At 37.6% G+C, this 23903-nt stretch overlaps 1 long non-coding RNA gene across 2 annotated transcripts; it reads left to right on the forward strand.

Moving 5' to 3' along the window:
• Positions 1-2946: 2946 nt before the first annotated feature.
• LOC114145411 (uncharacterized) lies at positions 2947-23903 on the forward strand. Of its 2 annotated transcripts, none has more exons than XR_003595680.1 (5): positions 2947-3079; positions 22612-22709; positions 22792-22997; positions 23171-23262; positions 23412-23903. It is a non-coding gene; the product is annotated as an uncharacterized LOC114145411 (long non-coding RNA). The 2 variants fall into 2 exon arrangements; XR_003595681.1 differs by having other exon boundaries at positions 22792-22952.

Consider the following 23903-nt stretch of genomic DNA (forward strand, 5'->3'; position numbering starts at 1 on the left):
TCATAGTCAGTCAGAGAGATTCATGAAACAAGAAAAGCAGGTTTCCTGGAAAAAGAGGAAGTTTCCAGCCTGCAGATTTATAAAAATAGCTGAGACTATTTTAAAGCATGAAAGTTTTAAAAAATTAAATCTAAACATTTTGAGTAATTTGATAAGATTCAAAGTAAAATACTTATATTAATATTGATTTACTTGTAATAATACTTACACTTATATTTGTGAGAACACTTATAAGAAAAACAAGCAAATGTAACTTTGGTATCAAATAATTAGAATAATAGATTATTCTTGGTTTCTTTTCAGAAAAACATCTGTAATAACTCACATTAAGATCATAATAAGAGTAACTAATAAGTTATGGTTATAAAATCATAAATGAATGATAGATCAGAGAAGCTGAAGAAAATAAATGTGATATAAGTTATGGTTATAAAATTATAAATGAATGCTAAATCAGAGAAGCTAAAGAAAATAAATGTGATATAAATGTGATTTTGACATTGAACTTGAAATGGTGTAAAAGGTTGTAAAACTGCAATTAAACATCACTGATATGTTGGAGGTAGATGGTAGGTGAAAGGTGACAGGAAGGGAAAAAGGGGAACTAACAGGAGAGCAGAGATGATCAGCACCTTATATGGAAACAGGAGGTTGAGCAGCCCTGAGACATTGGCACAGACATCATGACATGATGTCTCTTAAGACAGTGATGGATATGAGATCATCTGTCTAAGCAGACAGCAGGCGCACCAGGGGGGTGGATAAACCCTATAAAAGGTGGGTGCAAAAGAGGAACCTTTCGTTGGATCCTCCGGGCAGCTTCGAGCCAAGATCGAGATGGACAAAGAACTCTGCAGCTGAAGAAGAGCCGGAGCCACGGAGCCGAAGACTGTCCTGCTCATGGAGACCAACCCGTCAGGCCCACAATCTGTGGCTTCGAATCGCACTTCTCTCATCGGCTGGGTTCTGACCCCAAAGACAAAGATGAAGACAAAGACAAGGAAGAAGAACTGGTGCCTTTTTTCCTGCCAGCACCAAGTCCTGTGTGACCTCACCATCCATGCGGAGAAGAAGTTCATCGGACCTACAGAGATCCCTGCCTTCGTCGATCAACTTCCTCCTCCTGCTGCCACACCTTCTTCGTCGTCGTGCCAGGTCTGGGGTTCGAGGCGCCAAACTCCGTCCGTCTCGCTCTAAGGTTCCTTTTTTAGTTCTCAGTGTCAGCAGTAGGGAACGATAGACTAGATGATTGATTTTACTTATTTGATTATTTCTGCTACTGAATTAAGCTGTACTGACCCTTGCAAAAATGCCTTACTAATAAAATATTTAGCATAAAGAAAATCTAAAAGATGTTGTGGACATTCAGTTAATGAGTCACCTTAAAGTTCTTTGATGGTTGTAAAATAGCTGTGATGTTTGATTCTGGAGAGGAAGAGGTGGAAAATGTTTTTAGGTTGCTGGTAGCCCATATTTAAAACATCATCCTTGGGACTCGCCCGAGTTACTAAAACCTACCTGGTTCAATAACAAATGCAAGTTGTAAAATAGAGAACGAGCGACCGTTAACAGGTGTGCTCTGTGAAACTAGTTGGCTGTAGGCTGCTCAATCTGGCTAATTCACAGGGGGAAGAAGGGTGGGACACCTGGATGTAGGCCGTCAGATAACCAGGCGAATCGTTTCTCGAAACCAGCTTAAACAGAGTTTACTTCAGTTCTGGACAGGGTAAATCCCAGCAGATTTAGGAAACTCAACGGACCCGTTAGACGGAGAGCTGGTAGCACATCTCCCCTCTCAGAAGAGGAAGTACGAGAGTGAGAGAGTAGAGACAGAAAGGAGGGGGGGGGGTGTTGCGCAACAACATAATGATTATAATGGCGTTTAGTTGCACAACTTGTTCATATTAGTTTCGATGTTTGCAGTTTTCTGGAGCGCATCGCGAAGCTCGACGTAATTCACAGGTAGAATAGAATAGAATAGAATTCAACTTTATCGTCATTGCACTGTCACAAGTACAAGCAACGAGATGTAGTATATACTGTATATATATAACAATATATTAAATTGATATTAACAAACAGCGGGACGGATAATCCGGGAAATGATGGACAGGGAGAGTCTGACTAAAACTAACTGGATGTCAGACAAATTCTGGGGTTTATGTCTGCTTATGTCCAAGCCCAAAAAGCGCAACCCGCGACTCGTTAAATCTGCAAGTGACTTTTGAAAAAAACAAGCCCAAAGCTGATTATAATAATCGGACTTGGCAAGCGAAACTCAAAATAGTTCCTGTGTTTCCAGCAACAAAATGCGCATCTCCCTCTTCCCTCCATTGTTTATGTTTCTGTCGCTGCTGATACTGTCGCAGAAACGGCGATCACTCCCCATGACCCACAGAGGAAATAAAATTAAGAACATAGTAACGCACAGTAACGCAAAGGGATTTCGATAAGTAACTGTAGTCTGACTACTGGATTTGAAGTAGCAACGTGTTAGATTACTCGTTACTGAAAAAAGTGGTCCGACGTCAGTAACTCTAATGACATCACCGGTTATCACTTTCTTTCATTCTTACCTGTGAAAGGTGATGCGAATAAATTTAGTTTACTGTAAATTTAGTTTAGTTTCTGATTTAGTTTACTGTAAAACGATTGAAACAAGTCCACGCAGCATATGAATTAGGGACCTCCGGGTCACTTTACATCCGCATTCAAGATGGCGGCCACGTAACGTAGAACTCAGCGTCCAATCAGGTCTCCACTTATTCTTATTCACGTCTATGGGCGCGCGTACGTGACCACAACAACTGGCAAACATGGCAGAGTGAGTGGAACCGATACATTCACCGCCTCACTGTAAATCTGCAGTTTGGCGACACTATGGATTTTACAAGAGAATCGGACAGGTTGAAAAAGCAAAAGCGATTTGCAAAATGTGCCACCCTGCTGTCAAATACACTGGAAGCAAGACTAACCTCATAACACTTGAAACAGCGTGGAATCCAGCGTGGAGACGCCTATCAGTTCACGTCTTCAGAGGCAGATTCACGTCGTTCTTCCTCCTTCAGCTCCAGTCAAGGTGAGGCTCGTATTTCATCCTTTTCCAGTGGACAACTAGCTTTTAATTCCAGTCCTGCACAAGCTACAGCAGACGCTATGACTCCTCGCATCTTATTGTTTACTTCCGGAACCTTCGCCCATGCGCACAACGCTGGAAGGCCAGAAAACTATTCTTTGGCATCCATAGCCGCGCCGGCGCGGTAGAACAATTTCGTTAACTAAATGAAACCTGCACTTTACATTCAGTGCAGTGCGCCACCGCAAAGGGGGAAATACCGCAGAAAAACCGTTGTAGAAACAACTCAAAACCGCTAGTATTCTTTTTTTTTTTCTCGCTCTCTGTGTCGGCTACTCTGCGCGCGGACTCGTTGCCATAGCAACTGACAACAACATCAGGATTTAACACTAAAATACACTCAAATATTTCCCTCACAAAGATTATATTACATATTTTTGTAAAGAACCATTCATTAGCAAATGATTGAAATTTGAATTGCTTAATTCATTCTTATTAACAAAAAAATATACAAACAATATATTTTTCTGCTAAGTTCATTTAAATCGTGATGCATCATGATGAGGACGTAAATCCTTCTTAATTGAATCGCTGGTTGATGAGGAGAAATCTTAAACTGAGCTGAATATTGGATCATAGCTTGTTAATCCAACTGTGTGTCGTATCAGGTAGAGATCAGATTCCCCATCCCTGGAAAGTAGTTTTTACAAAACGGTGGAAAAAATTGGGGGCATTCAAAAACCATGTTTTGATTATTCACAATGCGATTGAAACTGAAAAAAGCACATTAAAATTATTTAAATGATGTATTATGTTTAATTGAAGACTTTTTGCACACTATTGCATACAGATTAGATTTAGTTTAGCTTAAATCTGAAACGTAGCTACTTGCAGCTAAATCCCCAAACGTACAGGATCAAAAGTTTGATTAAAAATCTCTGTGGAGGCATTTTAATATGGCAGCTGCACCAACATGTGACAGTGAATGGGAGTGTGTTGGGTTATGGGTGTTACTGGTAAGTATTTAACGCTGTTTCAGTGTAACCATGGACCAAGCCTTCGACTAACGACTGTCACAGGAGATTTCTATCAGCCAAATTGTTTTTTCTTTCTTTCTTTCATTTCTTTCTTTTCATGTAACATCGATGAAGCACTTTTGTGTGTCTGCATATGTGTGTGTGTGTGTGTGTGTGTGCAAGAAAGAGACAGTACCGAGAGGCAGACTTACAGCTCCCCTCTGGTTAAGAAAACATGGCAGCTGCCAGCCCTGGCAGACACTTGGTCTAGCTAATATTAAGTTCTTGAAAACACACATTATTCTATATAAGGTTCTTACTTCTGACTCCTAAACATAGAAATGAAGTAGTCAATCACATGGGACATAAACTGCTTTATGAACATGAAACTTTATTTATAGGAGTGCAGCTCTCGCATCATTGGAAGAATGTTTTCAGAGAGGTCTGCTGGAGTTCACGGGATGTCCAGACCCAGGGAGGTTGTCGTATCACATGTTTGACATCTTGATTCACTTTCATTGCTGTGGATTTAGTGGAGCATTATAGCGTCCAGTAAAGTTATGTCTTGAAGTTAAAAACAAACACACATGCAAAACAACAACGTAAAGATAGCATTTGCCCAACAACCAAGGGAACAAACTCAAGCAAATAAAAAAAATGCAGACATGGGGAAAAAAATATCTAAAACTACATGCATAAAAGTGCAAATACAGGACTTGGTTTGCTTTCAGTTATCTGAAAACTTCAACAGTTATCAGCCATGCATGCACAAATAGAAAGCTAATGATAGCATACAGCCACCGTCACCCTAACTTGCATCTTCTTGGACTCATAATTGATCTATTGTACCAGGAGAAAGGCACTTGCAGAGATCTGAACTTATCACTGTGCCTGTGCATGCCATTTGATTTGACACCATGTTGTTGCTAAATATTATTGCTTACATGCAATTCAAACAAGATGGATGTACACCCGAAGTTGTTCACAACAGTTTTCTTTTTTTAAATTTTTGTTAAACAACTAATGAACAACCAATGACAGAAAAACGATGAACGCTGAGTCAAGTTTTATTTTGTGGCCAATATGGGAAAACACTGAGTGGATTTGCGAGATAGAAAGAAAATATAAAAATTGGAGGAATGTCTCAGTGTTAGCAGTTTTGGACTTGGTGTTAGTTGTAATCAATATAAAAGAGGACAGAATGTACAAAAAGGATGTTGGCAGGTGTGAATAAAATCACAAGAGAAGTGAGGATCAGAGAATCCAAGACTTTTTATGATGGACTCCACTCTACAGGCAAACATCTGGGTTAGAGAAATAGAACCAACTTAATTTGGTCAAAGGCAACCTCTTGTATTAGACACGCTATTAATCCTGACTTGACTTGACTGTAAACAAAGGCTAAGTGACAAAAAGCATCACAGCTGCAGATATTCTTTATCAAATGTTACCTCGTTTATAACAAGACATTTTCCCTTGTTATAAGTGAAGTAATCTACCTTTTCATCACTATTAAGAAATTATTGACCTAATGCAAGCTCCTTTAACTTAATGAAAACTGAACCTTAGATATTTGCACGAAAAATTAAACCAAAAAAACTTGGTAGGATTTTGTGTTTTTGAAGTGTGCGAAGTTTTAAACTGTTTGATACATTTAATGTCAGGAGAAATTTACAGCAAACTACACAATACATAAACACAAATATATTCATAATTCTACATGCTAATGCTACAATTTCAAGTTAGACTGATATGCTTTCATCTGCCAGTGGTGTAATGGTGACATTTGTGTTGTTTGTGTGTCTTATGCTTGCTTGTACAGTAAAATAAAACTTCCTCCACAACGAACAGAACTTTATATTAAACAAGTAAAATACCAGCTTATTAAAATCACAAAATAAGCCTCACACATTTTACAGAATAGTTTACACGTGGCTTTATTTATCAAACTACATACAGTGTGTGATTCGAGCTTCAAAGCATTTACCCCAAACTGCGTACCAATCTGTGTGTGAATGTGTTTGTGATGTGAGAGCAGACGGGTGACTGCGACTCATACTGACTGTTTTGAGGGGTTATGAAGTTCAGTACATTTGCACATTTACAAAAGGTCTCATCTCAGCATTGCTTTCAATGTGATGTTTTGGGAAAACAGCAAAGTTACCAAAACCTTTACAACCCTGCGGATGGCATCATCGGGGATCACTGAGAGGTCAGCAGGTTCATCTTTGGAGGTCCACAACATTTCCTGAAGGAACTCTTGATCATGTAGCGGTGCCAGATTACTGTAGACTCAACAGAAAAGTTTTCAAAAAGTTGCAAAAGGTTTCAATCTCTGCTCAAGGACAGCAGCTTTATAAAACAAGTGATGATCAAACGTTGATCTTAAATGTTTCCAGACCGTTTAAAGTCAAATATGTCGCTTCTTTACCTCTGGGATTCGCTTGACATGTTTTGTCAATATATTAATTGATTATTTATAATCTGAATTATACAAAGATAAACCACAACATATTCTAAGAATCATTTAAGAGTAGCACACTAAAGCATATGCATAATATGTGCCTTCATTGTTGTATTGTGTCCCTTGTATTTGCCACAACTAAGTGCTTCCATCTTGTGGTCAAACTCAAAAACTACAACACAATTCTCCTGTAATTGACCAACTATTTTGTGCATTTTTAATCCTGTTCTTTTTCTACAAAGTAATTTAACTCATATTCCATTAACTAAATGACACAAACAAAGATTTTCAAAAGATGCCAGGAACATCTCACTCTTCCGTAGGCAATGAAGCTGTTTTTATTCAATAGCTTTTTAGGAGTTTAAACAACAAAAAAACCCCAAATCTCATAAGGGCTGGACACATTCTCCTAATACTTAGAAGCCCAACAGGATCTGAAATATTACACAGGTCAACATAAATCTGTGTCTGCAAATTTCTGACTTACAATACTAGTAAGTCAGAAACACAACCTCACTTCTGATTAAAATGCAGGTGATATATTATTCAGATATGAACATCTAAAATACAATCGTGGCCAAAACATCTGAGATAGTTTTTTTCTCTCCTTTTTTATTATCATGGTATTTAGAAAAAAAAACCCAGTCAATATAAATTGGTTTTGCTGTTATCACATCCAGTTTACACATAGAGTCAATATGCAGAGTGCTGACCCTTTGCCAAAAAGAAGCATACCACCTCTTTGGTACCAATATTTAATGCAAACCCATTGTTGCTTTAGTGCTTCATAAGTAACAACAGATTATTTTACTCCCTCAGGATGAGCTTAAAGGTTTTTACAACTTTCTGTTTTTCACTGCAATACCAATAAAAAAAAATTGTGCCAAAAAAACTAAACATTTCTGAAAATTCAATGAATTTGGACAAAACTATGCATACCAGAAAATGCTCTTTGAATATGGAAAATTACATTGCAAAATGTTAAAACCTTTCTTTGCTAGCACAGTGCTATATGTGAGTTTTTCATTAGCGTCCACCAAATGGGGATTTTTTTGTTTGCTTGGTTATGTGGAAAAATGACAAACTGATATGCTGCCAAGTTTTGGGAGAACAATAAAGGATTGGGTGAGTTCATACAAACCAACCGTTTTCACATCTGATGCCAGAGCAGCACCACTCTGCTTCCTGGGCGGATTCTGGGTACGGTTCAGAGATGTACCACAAATCCACTTTACATGGATAAACATGCTGCAAGCGCAGCTTCTACTGTAAACAATCTGTCCTGTTATCCTCAGATAAAGGTGAAAATGAACAGGAAAACAACAGGGAAATTGTTGTTCTGTGCATTTAGCTGGATATTTGATTTCACTCTTTATTCCAAGAATAATTGTGAATTAAGCTACACAGGCTACTCAAAGCGTTTGTCAGATGTCCCACACAATCAGAAAGAGCAAACATTTAAGAGAATAATTTCCCACCAGTTTTCCGACTTCCATTATTGCAGCTCTGGCAGACTGTCACTCCGGCCTTTTTGTTTTCTTCTTAGACACAGGTGTTTTTTGTTTTTTTTGCTGCCTCTGTTGCCAAAGGCCACTGTCCTCGGTCCTTGTGCGTACAGACACAGTCCTTTCAACCTGTCGATTATGTTGAACCAACTGGAGTGGTGACAACAGGGTTTTGCTCAGGAGGAGACACCAGTAAGACTTCACTGCAGAAGAGACGTCCGCTTTTAAGTCTACAGATATCTAGAAATCTGCTCTTTCAGCTGGAATAAATGTTGCTTTTTCTTTTTCTTGTGAGGCCATTTGGCAGCAGAGCAGCGGTGGCTGCTCGCTGTTTTTGGAGGAAATCATAACTAGGAAAATAAAATTCTTTATATAGCAAATAATCTGCTGAATAAGTTACTTAGAAGGTTTATTATATGGATTTCAAATGTATTATTATCAATTATTCAACTCTCCTTAACTAAAACTAAATAATTTTTTCCTGGGAAAATAGAAAATGGGTTTGTTTTTAAGTAAACCTTTAAACTCTATGATGAAAGTTTATAATAATTTATTGGTTTGATGTAATGCTCTAATCTTAAATGTTAGTTTTAATAATTTTATAAAAACACAGTTTTAATTTTTGTTTTATCAGACTGCAAGACATATCATATTTCCTTTGTCTCTGAAGGCATTTGGAAACTTTTCACTCTTATGGATTCTTCTCTGCTGAGAAACATTTAAGCCAATGTCAGAGTAAAATTACTTTCACTGACATGAATCAGCCAAAATCGGTGTTGGAACTTTTGTTTTGCTTTTGTATAAAAGTTAATTTGCACAGTTTGCATCGAAATAAATTTATAGGAAACTGCACCTCTGAGCGTCTCTTTCCTTAACGGCATTACAGTCTGGTCATGTTTATACCTCCATATCAGTGATTGAATAGATGAAAGTCATTTCTAAATTGTACCCAAAGGTAAACCAGACTTTCTTACATCTTGGTTAATTTATTTTGGTTTTCCCATGATGTCACATAATAAAGAATGTGTTAAATGTGTTGCCCTGAAATACGTCTCCAGATGTACTTCCATTTAAATCAGACTGGAATTACCGTATAAGAAGCTTGCAATGCTATGAAATAATGAGTTACAATGTTCACTATTCTGGTGAAACCCCATAATTGACAGAAAACTAAAAAAAAAAAGGTTAGCGATAACAAAAATTATATATTTATTTCTCAGGGTATGTAAATATTTTAAGCGAACAGAATTTTTACAACCATGTAACCACAATTTGTGCTCTATATAAAGCTACATAAAGCCTGTGTCTTTACTATAAAAAGGAAAAGGGGAAAATTTGCTCCAGCTGTGCTGTACGCGTGAGCTAATACAAACCACTGAGTGGGGCATCTAACCCTTATCATTAACCTCCTAAATGTCAGACCGATGAAAGTTAATACAGTGTGGGAGTGTTTGCTGTTAAGCAGCAGGTGGTGTCACAACATTTATTTACGTGCTAACGTGTTTTTCTCTTGACCTGCCAGGGTAATTAGCAGCTGTAAATTTGTTGGCGCTAGCTGTTAGCTGCGGGGCGTAAGTGCCACAAGAAGGGTTTACTGAAGCGGCTAAATAGACAGAATACAGCCAGTGTTGGCCACACAGGAGCTCGGAAGCAGCTCCTGAATACTTTGCTGTTAGGAGTTTGAGCAGCATCTGATCCACGCAGCATCAAGCAGAGAGCCCGATGACCTGAGAACAGGGTCATCCCAAATGCTTCACTCCTGAGGAGGCAATTGAGTGCTCTGAAGAGAAATGACTCCCAATAATGGTGAGCATTACTGAAATGGATGGTCAGGTCAGAGTACGTGTTGATACCAGCTGTCCAAACTGAAAACATGAAATTCTAGTGGCTCGAACTCCTGCTACACTTTTATTGAATGCATTTCCAATGAGCTCTCTTGAAAGGTTTCTCTTGACCTTGTTTTCACCACAAAACAAACGTAAACGAACTGGAGAAATAAATATAAACATGTATTGAAATATTTAGATGAGCATTTCAAAAATGAATTTTACATCCACACATTTTTAACAGCATTTGGAGTCTTTTTTTTACCATTATGTGGACTTTACACAATTTATACTACATACTTTAATTATGGTCCCAGGAAGCGAGAATATGATTTCTTTTCATAAAATCATCCAAAGGAAAACATGTTTTTGTTTGCTTGCTTGTTTCCCTTTGTTAAGAAAATGCCAAAATTATTTGCTGCAGAGCTTTGAGTGAACATCAAAGGATAGTGTAAATCAGTGGAGGCTGGTGGTGATATTTGGGCTATTATACATAAATATATATATATATTTTATTTATTCTTCCCCAGGCGGTTTGACACCAGGTTTGTTGAAAATTTAACAAAATGTGATACATTATTTCTAAGATGTATTTATTTTTAGGTAGTTTTAAGTTATTTATTTTAACAACTTTATTGTAAATGTCAAGAAGGGCTTAGCTCTACTAGCCCACTTATACTAGCCGTAAACCAATTGGTTTATGTACATTTATACTAACCTTTGATGTGTCTAATACTTTAGTATCAATCACATCTTCTGATGCTTATGGAGCAAACATCCACTTCCTCTGCAGTTTAAATGATGCAGTGTGTAACTTATCCAAAAAATATGTTTTTTACATATTTGTTAAAAACTGTCACTATGTTGTGACAGTTTAATTATGAGACAGATACTCAGTAAAAACATCCATCTCTTCTGCCTGATTTGGGCATGCTCCTACTGCCATCTGCAGAAATACACTGCTCCGTCAGAAACGACCAGTCAGAGCTGGGAGGAGGGTCTTAGTACTGCCAATCATGCCAGTGTACGCACTGATCACACCCTCCCACTTCGCTGCAGCTAGTTCCCTACAGAGCCTACCAAGAATGTTCAGACTAGTTAGCATTGTCACCGATGACTGGAACTGTAAGTTGTTTCTCCACCATTAGCACATTGAGCAGCACATACATGAGAGTGATTGCCGGTAATAAGACCTTCCTCCTGGCTCCGATTGGTTGTTTTTGTTTGGGAGCGGTTCATTTCTGCAAATTGCAACAGGAGCACTGGGAGGAGATTGATGTTTTTACAGATTATCTGTCTCAAATTGTCAGTTTTAACAAGTATGTAAAAGTCACATACTGCAGCTTTGAGGATTGGCAATTACTGGCACTAAGTCTTTTATACTGCTGCAAAGGAATTTGGTGATTTATCCTGTGCAGAATCATTTTGATTCAACTACACTGGAGCACGAGGGGCCTGCTTAAGGTCATGGCACAGCATCCAAATGAGATTTAAGTCAGCAGCAGACTGTCTTCGGTTATTGTCATGCTGCATAACTTGAGCTGTTTGAACTTAAGGTCACAAACTGATGGCTTGCATCAAGCACATGCAGAGGGGCTGGGGGAGGGAGTAGGGGGCTTGAGCCCCTGCTCCTTTTATTCTTGATGTCCTAGTGCCCTTTTTGAGTTTTTTTTTCTCCAAAATTTTTTATTTATTTATTTATTTTAATCTGTAGGGCCTGCTTGTGCTCCTCAGCAATAATATTTATCTAACTATAATAATTGAGCAAAAATAAACTAGTCTGGCTGCCCTCAGTCTAATAATGACTCTCAGAGCCTCCATGTTGTTCAGACACCGGGTCCATGGTGAGGAGGGGGGGGATCTGTGTCCTCTAACTATTAAATTATGGGCAAGAATATTTTTTCATACACTGGTTTGTGAATAAAAACGTAGGTCTGATGGTGACGTTAGAAAAACTGTTTCTATTTATATTTTTGTAATTGTCCTGGCAATAGCAGGACAAAACCCGCCTCGCCCCTAAACACATAAATGCTTCAGCTGCAGAGAAAACTTCTGACTTTAACTTCATCATTCTGCTAAAAGCCCGGTTCACTACAGGCAGTCTGGGTCGGTCCCACTGACAGATATAAAGAATATCTGTCTTTATATCAGACATCTTGATATAAGACACGGTACTGCAAATGTCACTGCAAGTCGAGACGCAGCCAGAAGCCCCGGTACCACCTGGTACTACTTGCTCTCTGTTTGCTCTGCTTCTCCTTAACGTTACTACCAGGCGGGTTAAAGCCGCTTCTGACGGGATCTGGGCTGGAGGTTCGCGGCTGTAAATAGAAGTTATTGCAGAACCTCAAGTGTTAGAGGAAGATTCAGAGCATTTAGAGTCACAAAATAAACATCAGAGAAAATATTGTAGCAATAACTAGAACCGCAGCAAAAAGCCAAACATGCCGCAATGAAATGAATCAAAATGTCTCCAAGGCATTGGGGGACTGATAGGGGCCACCGGGGGATTCCAGGTAGATTCCAGGTAGATTCCAGAGATGCGCATCGCAGGGGCTGTTCATGCAGGGCCGGCCCAAGGTAATATGGGACCTTAGACAGAACCTCCCTCTTGTCCCCCACCAAAACCTTTCCTACTAAGAACCTCAGCATCACTAACGTGTTTAAATATTGATAAGGTGAATCTGTGAGAGGGAGACCAGGTTCACTGGCCGAGTTTAAAATCAATCACTGATTATTGGTTATTTGCTGTGATGTATTTGTGAACAAACCCAATTCAAACACAAAGATTACACCATATTGTAGCCATGGTAACACAACAATCAAACTATCAAGATGATTCTTTAAACTTTTACAAAGTAAACTTCTTAAATAAATCCTAAATGTAATTTTTTTTCTCAGCTGAATGCATTAAATAAAATTTAACAACATTGTCATTCTCTATAAATGATGCTACAGGTTTAGATCTATGGTCTGTGTTACAATTAAACCATTTTTAGGGGCCCCTGAATGTCTGGAGGGCCCTACCAGGAGCTACTGAGTTTTCTTTGCCTTGATATCCCAGTCTTATAATTCTAGGTCTCAGAGATACTAACATCAAACAATTATATAGAGTTAATCCCTTTGAGCTTTTTTGATCTATAAATCAGTCTGCAGCCAAGTTGTTCTAGAGGTTAAATGCATATTATTAGGGCTTAATGAGTAAAATGGCAGCAAATTTGCTCAGATCAGCGACCTTCTCTCCTCTGGTCTGTTTAACAGCTACAGACTCAGATCAACTCAGCCCTCCAGGACTGTCAGCAGCAGAAACAGCAACTTTGTACCTGTTGGGGAAAATATAGACTACATTTGCTTTGCATTGTCCCCACATGATGGCAATGATATAGTAGGATCCAATTAAATTCTTGATTGAAATGGGTTGTTGCTATGTTCTTGTACTGTGTTTTAAGGTCTTGTTCAATGTGCCCTTTTTTAATTTTGAGCCCCTGCCCTTCCAAACGGCTCTGGACGGCCCTGGCTCACATTCTCCCTTAGGATCTTCTGTGAGATGGCATAAGTGTTGATTCTATCTATTGCTGAAAGTCGTCCATGTCCTCAAGCCAATAAGCAATCCCAAATGTGTCGGGGGTCATAAAGATGTTCTTGGAAATGTGAGATTGTGGGTTTTTTCTGACTGACCAGCAGGAGTTTTGGCCTTGGAACTATCCTATAGATGTCATAAACAAAAAAGCCTTAACTTAGGCATGTGATGTGCAGAACGTTCAATGTTGCTCTGGGTTCTTTTGAAACTCCTTCTTCAGTTTTCAAAATGCTCTTCATTCCCTGTTGGTAGCTGGGAAATTCCACCACTGTTGCATGTTTTCTCTGTTTGCAGTTTGTGGCTCTCACTGTGGTTTGCTGGAATTCTGATGTCCAAGGAATGGCTTGGCAGACTTGGTCTTTCGCTTGTATTTTGTGCTGTCCACCATTTTGAGAAACCAACCAACCAGGTCCCTGACACCAGCATGTTTAAGCACACAAGCCTTCAAGCGAGGCAATAAAACTCAGTGAATGATTAGTTGTTTTGGAAGAGAAAGTCTGCTGATGTGACATCCTACATTACAGAGGAAGAAAAGACTGAATTGATAATCACAGATAATATCAAAATTGATGCAACCCTGAATTATATCTTTGTTGAGCCCCTCTTAATTAGTTTCCCCCTAAAAGATTAATCAGTTTATACTTATCTTCTACCAAACACAGACAAAACATGACGCTGCAATTATTAAATCAATTGAACCTCCTTGATTTCGACAAAGTTTCTACCAGTATGACCAAAACAATTTAGGATTTTTTGCTCAGAAAGAGTTTATTATTTAACATTTAATCAATGTCAAAACTTCCTCTCTCATTTTTAAGGTTTTTCTGTAGGGTAAAAAGACAGTTACTACACAGATTAACAAAGCAGAAATATGTGATTTACACCATTGATATTAATCCAGCAGCTGCTCTTAAACAAATACTGCCCTGTAGAAGCCTATATTAAATAAATCAGAGTATAAAGTACCAAAATTAGGTAAATTAGCATAGAATGACCATGATTTCTTTATTTGCACCATAAAGAACAATAGTAAATCAATTATTCCTAGTCAGATTCTGTTACTAGTGCACTAAGCTATAGTTTCTGCAAAAAGATAGAGAGTTTGAGATTCAGCTGGGAAGACTTGTTTGATTGTCACTTTTTAAGCTGTGTAGATGAGGCCATGGATCGATCTAACCGTCTGTCTAGGTTTGTGTAAAACCAGGAAAGCAAGTCATGTTTTCTTGCTCCTTCAACGTTACCATCCCGGATGATTTTGATTGATCTGGAGGGCTGTCGGATTGGAGGCTCAGTGTGCAGATGTGAATGAGAAGCACCTCGTCATGGCCCGTCAATCACGACCACCGCGCTCGCACAGACACACTCACTGAGCACCTTACACACTTCATAGACTTAACTTTTCCCTACGGGAGAATAACCACCAGAATATTTAGTTCCCCCACATTACCAGCCACCCACAGATGCACTTCTGTGCACAGACAAACACACAGAGAGGAGTTCAGTCGTCTTGCCTCTTTTCCCCCCAAACCTTCTCTGTCTCTCTCTTTCATTTAGTAAATCTTTGAGGTTCTTGACAGGAGCACACATCGTTTTCTTACCTCCTTTTTCTGGTTTCATCACTATCCCTCTGATCGGCCTTTGAAAAACATGACGGCACACTGATGTAAGATGTCTTCCAGTTCACAAAATATCCTTGGAAAGGCAACAATCACGTTTGAAATTAAATTAAACCCCCCAAAAGAAGAAGCGGTCTGACAAGCCTGAGACTGAGCACCAAAATTTTAAAATTAATGGTATTCTAAAATATCCACTCTAAAGCGTAAAGTCACAATGAATTCTATTTTACTAGACAGACTGAAATGCACTTTAAACTTTTCAAGTCTTCAGAATATAAAGACCAGGTGGAACCTTTTGAGTCCAGCATTATTTAAAGGCCCAAATATAAAGCAGAGAAAAACAAGTTCAAAGTCTCGTATGGAAAAGTGTTTTGGCATATGGAGAAAAAAAAAATGCTGCACACAAAATTCACATAAGCTGATTTCTTGCTAACTACTAACCAACAAACTTGTACTGGATTTAAGACATTAACAGATTTCTTTTTTCTTTTTTTTGTTTTACAAATTCCAATTAACCTACTGCTAATTTCATATTAATGCTGGTTGTTACAAAGAAAACTTAGATTTTTTAAATTGGTTTATTAAGCTATGCTGTTTATATCTGTTTGTGAATATTGGATGCACAAAGAAAAGAAGTTGCTTCTCTTGTTAATGTTCCCACATGTTTCATCATGTAATTTTCCTACAACAATTAATTTAGAAGACAGTTGCCTACAGAGTTTTAAAGTCTCTCTTATTTTGACTTGCTCAAAATTCATTTGATAGTTAATTTATGGGATTTAAGGAGATTAATTGTTTAAGGCAAGAGAAAGTGAAGCAGAAAACCACAGCAGTCTATAACAGTGGTGTCAAACTCAAATACACAGCAAACCTTTAAAACGAAAACAAAACTGAGGGCTGGTGTTGATATTTATTGAAAAAAAGTCTGCAATTGAGGGAGTTTTTCTTCTCTTCAGATGTAAAAATAAACCTTTTTTATATGATAGCAGGCAGGGGAAGCTTAATAGTAAAAGCAAACATGAAAAACTAAAGTCAAATAAAACACACATGCAGGATTATTTTTTAATAAAAAGCCTCTCTGTCGATTTATTACCTTCTGATTTTCCTTCTTCCTCCTTTCCTTCTTTGAAGGGGACCTCTTGAGCATTATTCACATTTTGCAATTTTTAAAAAATTCCATTTGGGTCTTTGCTTCTTTAAAACACCAAGCAGTAAAAAAACCCCCAAAAACAACCAAACAAACAACCAAACAAAGAAAACATCCAGCCTTGTTTTGGCAACAAATTAATGTTTTTTGGTGTCTGGAAAATGAACAGTTTTAAAAACTTTCCAAATGTAATGTCGCACATCAGCAGGCGCCGCCCATCACCTAGCAACCCAAGCACGTTTGGTCAGATGGTTTTATCACTATGAATGCTGTAAAATGGCTGCTGGAAAAGACGAGTGTTTTGTTGTTGACTCAGCATCCAGAAACCACTTGCTGCATTCTTGTTGGTTGTGCAGGAGGCTCTACTTCTGCTTTTCAAATATGTATGATTTTATAATTGTGCATCATGAAGTCATTTTTATGTGCGAGTGTAAACGCTGAGTTCAGGTATGTGGTCAGCAGCAGCTTATTTGGGTTTTAAGTGACAAGACGCCCTAAAAAAAAGCTCATTCTGAAAGAATTGACCTGACGAAAATCTTATTATCTAAGAATAATTTTGTGCATAAAATGTAATAAACATGTTTTGTACAACTAACGTCTTCAAGGAGGCATAATAAGTCTCCTTTAAGGGATTCAGAGGATGACCTGAAGAAATTAACTGAATGCATATTCCTGCATATGGAAATCAGCTTTCCTCATCAAGTTTGTGAGTGTCTTCTCACACGCCCTGCGCCTTTCACTGTGGGTGATTCTGAAACCGGAGAAAATCCAGCACCTCTCTAAGAGTTGACTTCCATAGCTCAGGCTGTGCGTGGGGGCGAGCCCAACTATATTTAGAAATTATTGTTTAACCTCACACATCAGCTTCCACTCCTTACCTGCCAGTGAGGTGACAATCTATGTCTCCAAATGCAAAGACTATTCTGGTGCAAATTAGCACATCCAGACTGCCGCCCTTGCTTACCGCCCAGCTTATTTCATCCTTTCATCTCGCGATCCACACGTTTATTGTGCCTCGCAATTAAGCAAAAGGTTCCTACACAAAATAGGGGTTGAAATTGACCAGGGAATATTAAACCCTTGATGTACTCTGGGCGGTAGTAATAAACCCGGAACCTCTGCAGTAATACAGGATTTCATGACGTGTGGTGAAATAATAAGCAAAGGCAGCAACAGTAGCTGGTCCGTCCAGAGAGTCACCATACGATCCTGCAGCCTCTGCCTGATACGAGAAACACTTTGAGAGTCTGAAGAGGATAAACTGAAGCTAAATTGAATTCGGATAGAACTGGATTCTGTTTAATCAGATAATTAGCCTTACAAAAAAATCCCATCAAAATCACACGTGAAAGTCACATGCCACATGAAAACCACACATGTGGTTCACACAACTTTTCACATGTGAGTGATGTGTGAATGATGTGAATTACATGTGAAAGCACATGTATATGTGTGATTTTGGAATGTTTCGTGGTTAAAATCACATGTGATTCCCAAGTGATGTGTGATCACATGTGATACACACATTTCCACATGTGGAAATATGTGATACACATGTGATTCCCATGTAATGCACATGTGTATCACATGGAAATCACATGTGCTACACATGTGCATCCCATGCATTATGTTTACACATTGATACATAAAATATGTAAAACCCATGTGGATCACATGATATACACATTTGCAACACATGCAACAGATGTGAAATAGTTGAAAATATATACAATTATAAAAATATTGGGACCACTTTTTTTTCCCTTGAAAATTTCCAATTTCTTCATATTATTCACTTTTCAAGATGAATATGAGGTCACATCTCAATCTCATATAATTTTATAAGACATAACTGCATACTGAAGTAAACTTGTAGCTATGAATCAAGACTTCCCAGGCAAGTATATCTGTACACAAAACAACAATTTATTTACTTCTGTTTGAAACTGTTGAGAACCAGAAACAACTTTTCACATCTGAGCATGACACCATACAGATTTACCCCAAATCAGGCCCAGACAAAAAACGTGTCGAAACCAGATGTGTAGAAACGGGTTTAATACCATCAGTGCCAGTCCAGAGAGTATTTATATATATATATAGCAGAGCTCAAATATATGAGCTCATATATTTGTTGTTTTAAAGCAACAAAGAGCTTTAAACCCTTTATTTTGTATTATTTTATTTTATAAAGCATTTAAAACTTTTATTTCACACCAGTTGGATATTTTTTTTGTTAACTATATACTTTACATTATTATCAAATATTTCTATTAACACATAAAAAAGTGTCGCTTTGTCTTAAAGTTGAAGTTTATGCCTCTGGCATAACTTAACATTTATTTCACCTTAGTTTATGTGTATCTCATGCACATAAACTAAGACATATGCGAAAACATGGGAATCACATGTGAAAACATGGGAATAACGGGTTTTTTACACAAAGTATTTCAAAATCACAAGTAAACATGTGAAAATTTGTGAACCACATGTGCATTTTTTATGTGGTACATGATTTTCAGATGTGATTTTTACATGTAAAATTAGTGAGATTTTTATTACATATTCAGTATAATCACCCAATCTTTACATGGAAAAACATCTGATCATATGTGGTGCACATGTGAGAAATATGTGATCAGATGTGATCCCATGTTGAATAAACCATGGATCACATGAACAAAATACTTTATCACATGTGGAAAATGGGAACCACATGTGAATTTCATGGGATTTTTTGTAAGGGACCTGTTTTATTTTATTAAAGGTGTCATTTCTTTATTTGATGTTAATATAAACAAACTAGATTAAATTGCATAACATAGAAAGTAGAAAAAAGGTAGAAAGCAGCAACAAAGTAGTAATTAGAGGAATCATGTCAGTACCAAGTAGAAACTGAGGTGCAGCTTGTTGTCTGAAGCACATAAAAATACAGCAGGACGTTATTAGACTGAGTTTTCAAAAAGAAGACAAAGCCACAGTCAATACTGTTTTTATTTTATTCAATTTTAGGATCAATAAAGTATTTTTGAATCTTGATTGAATTTCACAGGTTGATTAATTTGTGTTTTCTGCTTGAAAAAGGCAAAAAGTTGATTTATTTGTTTTGACGCCAGCATGAACTGGGGAACTACATTCATAATTTTATTTATAAGTTTCTGGTGTTTGTACAGCAATTATAGGCCTGCCAAACTTTAATTGCAAACACCACCACTATTAAGGCTTTATATATAAAAAAAATCAAGATAATGATTTATCTTGATGTAATAAAGAATTTAAAATTTCTGCAAAACCAAGCAGCAGATTTGACAATGACATTTCTTGTGACTTGTCACAAAACAAAAAAAATCCATAGATATGCCTCAAAAGATCCTGAAAGTCCTAAGCTTATCCTCTATGCTGCAGACAACAGTGGTGTTATGTTTTGAAATGTTGTCATCAGCTCCCCAGATAACAGACCAAAGTTATTCATTTAGTCCCAGGCTGTGGAGTTACAAAGTGTGATTGATTGTCTGTCACTGTGGAAAACTTAAAGCAAAGCTTCAAATGTCTTGCAGTTAAATGGCCTTCTGGTTCAAGTGCACTTCTTTTTTCTCCACCACTTTAAAATCTGATTAGACATCACATCAGAGACTCCAGACTTATTCAGCTGTGTCACTCCTGCTAGGGTAGCCACTTATCCTGTCAACCACCCCCACCCACCGGACATGGCAGGACCCTTATTAACAGGCAAAGCTCCAGTGGGTCGTACCAAAACCCCCGTGGGGGGGTGGTAGTCATCAACACCGTGCCGCTGCACTGCTGAGTGACAGCTAAACGGCTTAAATGTCACTTTGAATAAGAAGCAGGCCACACACGGGGCTCCAGCACAGCGCTTACAGGGATTCACATACAGATCCATAGACTCCAACACTCTAACCTCCTGAGATTTGGTGTCTTTTTTGTTGCACATCTTTCCTGTGCATGAGGATTATCTGTAGGGATTGCCTTTTTTATTGGTCAAACTTTATTTAACCCATTCATTCATGTATAGAACGTGGGAGCGACTATGGTACATAATTCAAAACTTTAACATGAATTGATATTTTTAGATTAAAGATTTTCCAGGTGACATATATGAGCTATTTAACTTCTCTTTGGGATCAATAAAGTATGTTTGAATTTGAAGGTTAAAATGCAATTTGCTGCAGTAGTGATGCAGCAAAACAGTAAAACGACAACAAAATGTGCAGTGGGAAATGTAATCTTGTTTAATATGTGCAGTGTGTGAAAATAAATAAATATCACAAATAAAAATGATCATAATAAACATAAATAATGGGGCTTTATAACATTAGCCTGTGTTTAACTTATCGATAATGAATTAAGTTACTAAAGCAATTTTTAAAATAATATTCAAATTTATTGAATGCGACTATTTGATCCTGCCTTCATAATTTTAACCTTTAACTATAGAAAATGCACAATAGTATCAAACCTCTGCATATTAAAAAGAATGATGGAAAATATACTGCAAACATGAGTTAATATAACTCATGTGGCATCCACTTAAACCTCTGCAAAGTGAGTTTATTCACTTTATTCATTTTAGCTTGTTTAAAAATAGGTTCACCTAAATTTGACTTAAACATGCTTCTAAATAAAATCTTCAACTGCTACTTTATTTTCTCAGTGAAAACAATCACATTTACATTTATTCTGTCCTCACATGCTCCACTAATGAACCACAAATTTACAAATGACACTGCTAAATTTCATGCACACACCCATGTTGCTGAATGCTCAGAGGGAACAGTAAGCCAGATGTTTAAACAATAGGCTGCGCCCCTTTAAATAAGGACATACATAAGCTGCAGCCTTGCTGAGCAACAAGCGTCTTGTGGCACAAATTTATACTCTGCAATTAGGCTGACAATGCTGTTCACACACAGAGAGATCGGCATCACATCACCTTTGAGAGCAGTCACACAGTGCAAGTAGGAAGTTGTAGTTGCAAAATGTGAATCAATTAAAACCCAGATGCCTTAACAACGTGAGAGAAAGCTAAATAAGGTTTTACATGGTTACAGATGGCGTTTACACAATGTAATTCAGGGCAATACAGCATAAATGCTGCCATAATAAATGACTAGAAGGCTGACTCATTCAAAGTGGGAACGTACAGCTGTGCGCAGATTGGCATGCATATTTAACTCCAAATAATTTGAAACTTTAGGAAACTAAAGCAAAAATTACTTAGGTGGCCTTTGTCTGTGAGTTTTTAGGAAGATTTGCTGTTGCATTCCTATATATTTATTGGATTTACGGTTTCCCAAACGACTTTCTTCACAACATGGCCACTGGAATTTGGCAAAAACCTGCGACTTACTGTTTCTGCTACATTTATTCCAAATAAATTAAATCAAAGATGCAATTTATCTTTTGCTGGTTTCATATATTTTTCTAACCTCCAACATTACAGCAGATAAAACATTTTTAAAACTGAAAAGAAAGTAAAAGGCATAATATTAGCTAAATATTTGCACAACTTCAGGACTGTCAAGTCACACAGTGGGCGATAACGACCTAAATCCACTTTTTTTTTTGCCAATATATGTCATATATCAGACTTTTTTCTGTCAGTCTGTATTGTGTATGTAAACAGTGCAATTCTGATATTTTCACCCCATTCAATGTTAGACTCATGATATAATTACCACAGTCATATTTTACACATTCAAAGAGACAAAAGTTACCATCAATTCTGATCAAAACCTCATTTCTATTAGTTGTGCTGTTTTTCATTAGCTTCTTTTGTCTTGTTATAATTTTGTGACAATGCTGTCAGCTTGCATTGCTGAATAAACTTTAAAACAGATCCTTAAACGTCTCCATTCATTATTACTTCTGTAAACAAAGCATTATTATAACAACAATGTACATCTTCTGCTCGTGCGGGATAATAAATTATCAGAAATATGACTGCAGTCACATTGAAATAGTATTATGAACAACCACTCAAAAAACAAACAATTGCATTTCAGTAAAAATGTTATTTAATCATAAAGATCTGCTGTGTAGCCTTATTTGGTCAAGCTTGGGATTTAATTTCATTAACATCATTTTCAGCCTTCTTTGCTCTACAGCAGGGGTCTCAAACTCCAGTCCTCCAGTCACTGTCCTGCAGTTTTTAGATGTGTCACAGGTACAAAACGCTGGAATGAAATGGCTTAATTACCTCCTCCTTGTGTAGATCAGTTCTCCAGAGACTTGCTAATGACTTAATTATTCTATTCAGGTGCAGCAGAGGCACATCTAAAAGTTGCAGGACAGCGGCCCTCAAGTTTGAGACCCCTGCTCCACAGACTGTAGTAGATAAAACAGTGAGTGTTTGTCCAGCAGGAGCTGCTGAAGCGACCATGGAGTGGACTCAATTCTACGTTTCATGGTGGAAGCTCTCGGGACTTTTACTCGCTCCTGAGCAGCAAGAGCCGGCAAAGGTCTGGATTTTGGTTTTATAGAAGTTCTTTGATAAACTCTCCGACCATCATGTGTTGAACACCAGCTCTTTAAATCTCACAGGTGTTGATGAGGAGATCTCAAGCAGGTGTGGATGCTGCAGAGCTCATCAATCATGCCCACTCATTGGAAACCTGCAGCTCTAGAGGAAGAGCGCACAGGAAACCCAACACACTCACAAAACAACCATGACAGCTGCAGACACATTCTAACACACAGCTGATGTGAGATCAGGATCTACTAGCAGGCTTTGTGTCTTTTTACTCAGTGTATGTCTTAAAATTCTAAGTTTTATACTTTTGGTATGTACATCTCTTGATGTAAATAATTCTTAAAATTATTTAAATAAAACAAATTAAAGGTGATTTAAAAAGTGTCTATCACTTCTGAGTAAAGTGAGGTTTTTTATTTTACCAACCTAATCCTCTTAAATCATCCTCAGTAAGATCATGGAGCATGTGGGTGGATGAACATCGGCTCCCCATGAGATTTCTTGTCTTGAGCAACTCAGTCATTGAGGAGTTACAATTTGCTGTGAGTATTTAAAAAGCCTAAATGTAGTGAAGTCGACCGTGTATGTGTGTGTGCGTGGGTGTGTGTGTGTGTGTGTGTAGGAGAAAATGTGTGTCAGTGTTTCTATGGTCCCAAACAAGTGATTGATCATTAATATTTTATTTCCGCAGGCTTGGTGGAGCCCCTGGGGAGTTGTTGTTGTTCACACACATTCACCTGTTTCTCTCTCTCTCACACACCCACACACACCCACACACACTCAGGGAGGGACCTCACAAATATGTTATGCCGAATTTGTGGGAAGGTGGATGTAAATATCCCATCTCTAACCAACCATAAGCAGTTGCTGCTAGTTTGGACATTATAGGAGAACGGACAGAGGAAACTTTCAGCAAAACATAAACACTTTATTTAAAACTTAAAGTTTTAAATAATTTTAAATAATTTTATTTCATGAAAATCAAACGATTTTTATGGAATACATTTTTTTTAAAACTTTCAGTCAACCATTTCAATCTCAAACTATACTTATGGTATTATGTATTTCCCAGGCACATAGTCCTCTTTTATAGCACAATTAAGTAATTGTGTTATGCTGAGTTGTTATGAAAATGTTGTACATATCAAACAAGAATTAAATGAAACTTGACTTTGCAATTTGA

This window comes from Xiphophorus couchianus, chromosome 5 (genome assembly GCF_001444195.1).
Source record: "Xiphophorus couchianus chromosome 5, X_couchianus-1.0, whole genome shotgun sequence".
Lineage (NCBI taxonomy): Eukaryota > Metazoa > Chordata > Actinopteri > Cyprinodontiformes > Poeciliidae > Xiphophorus > Xiphophorus couchianus.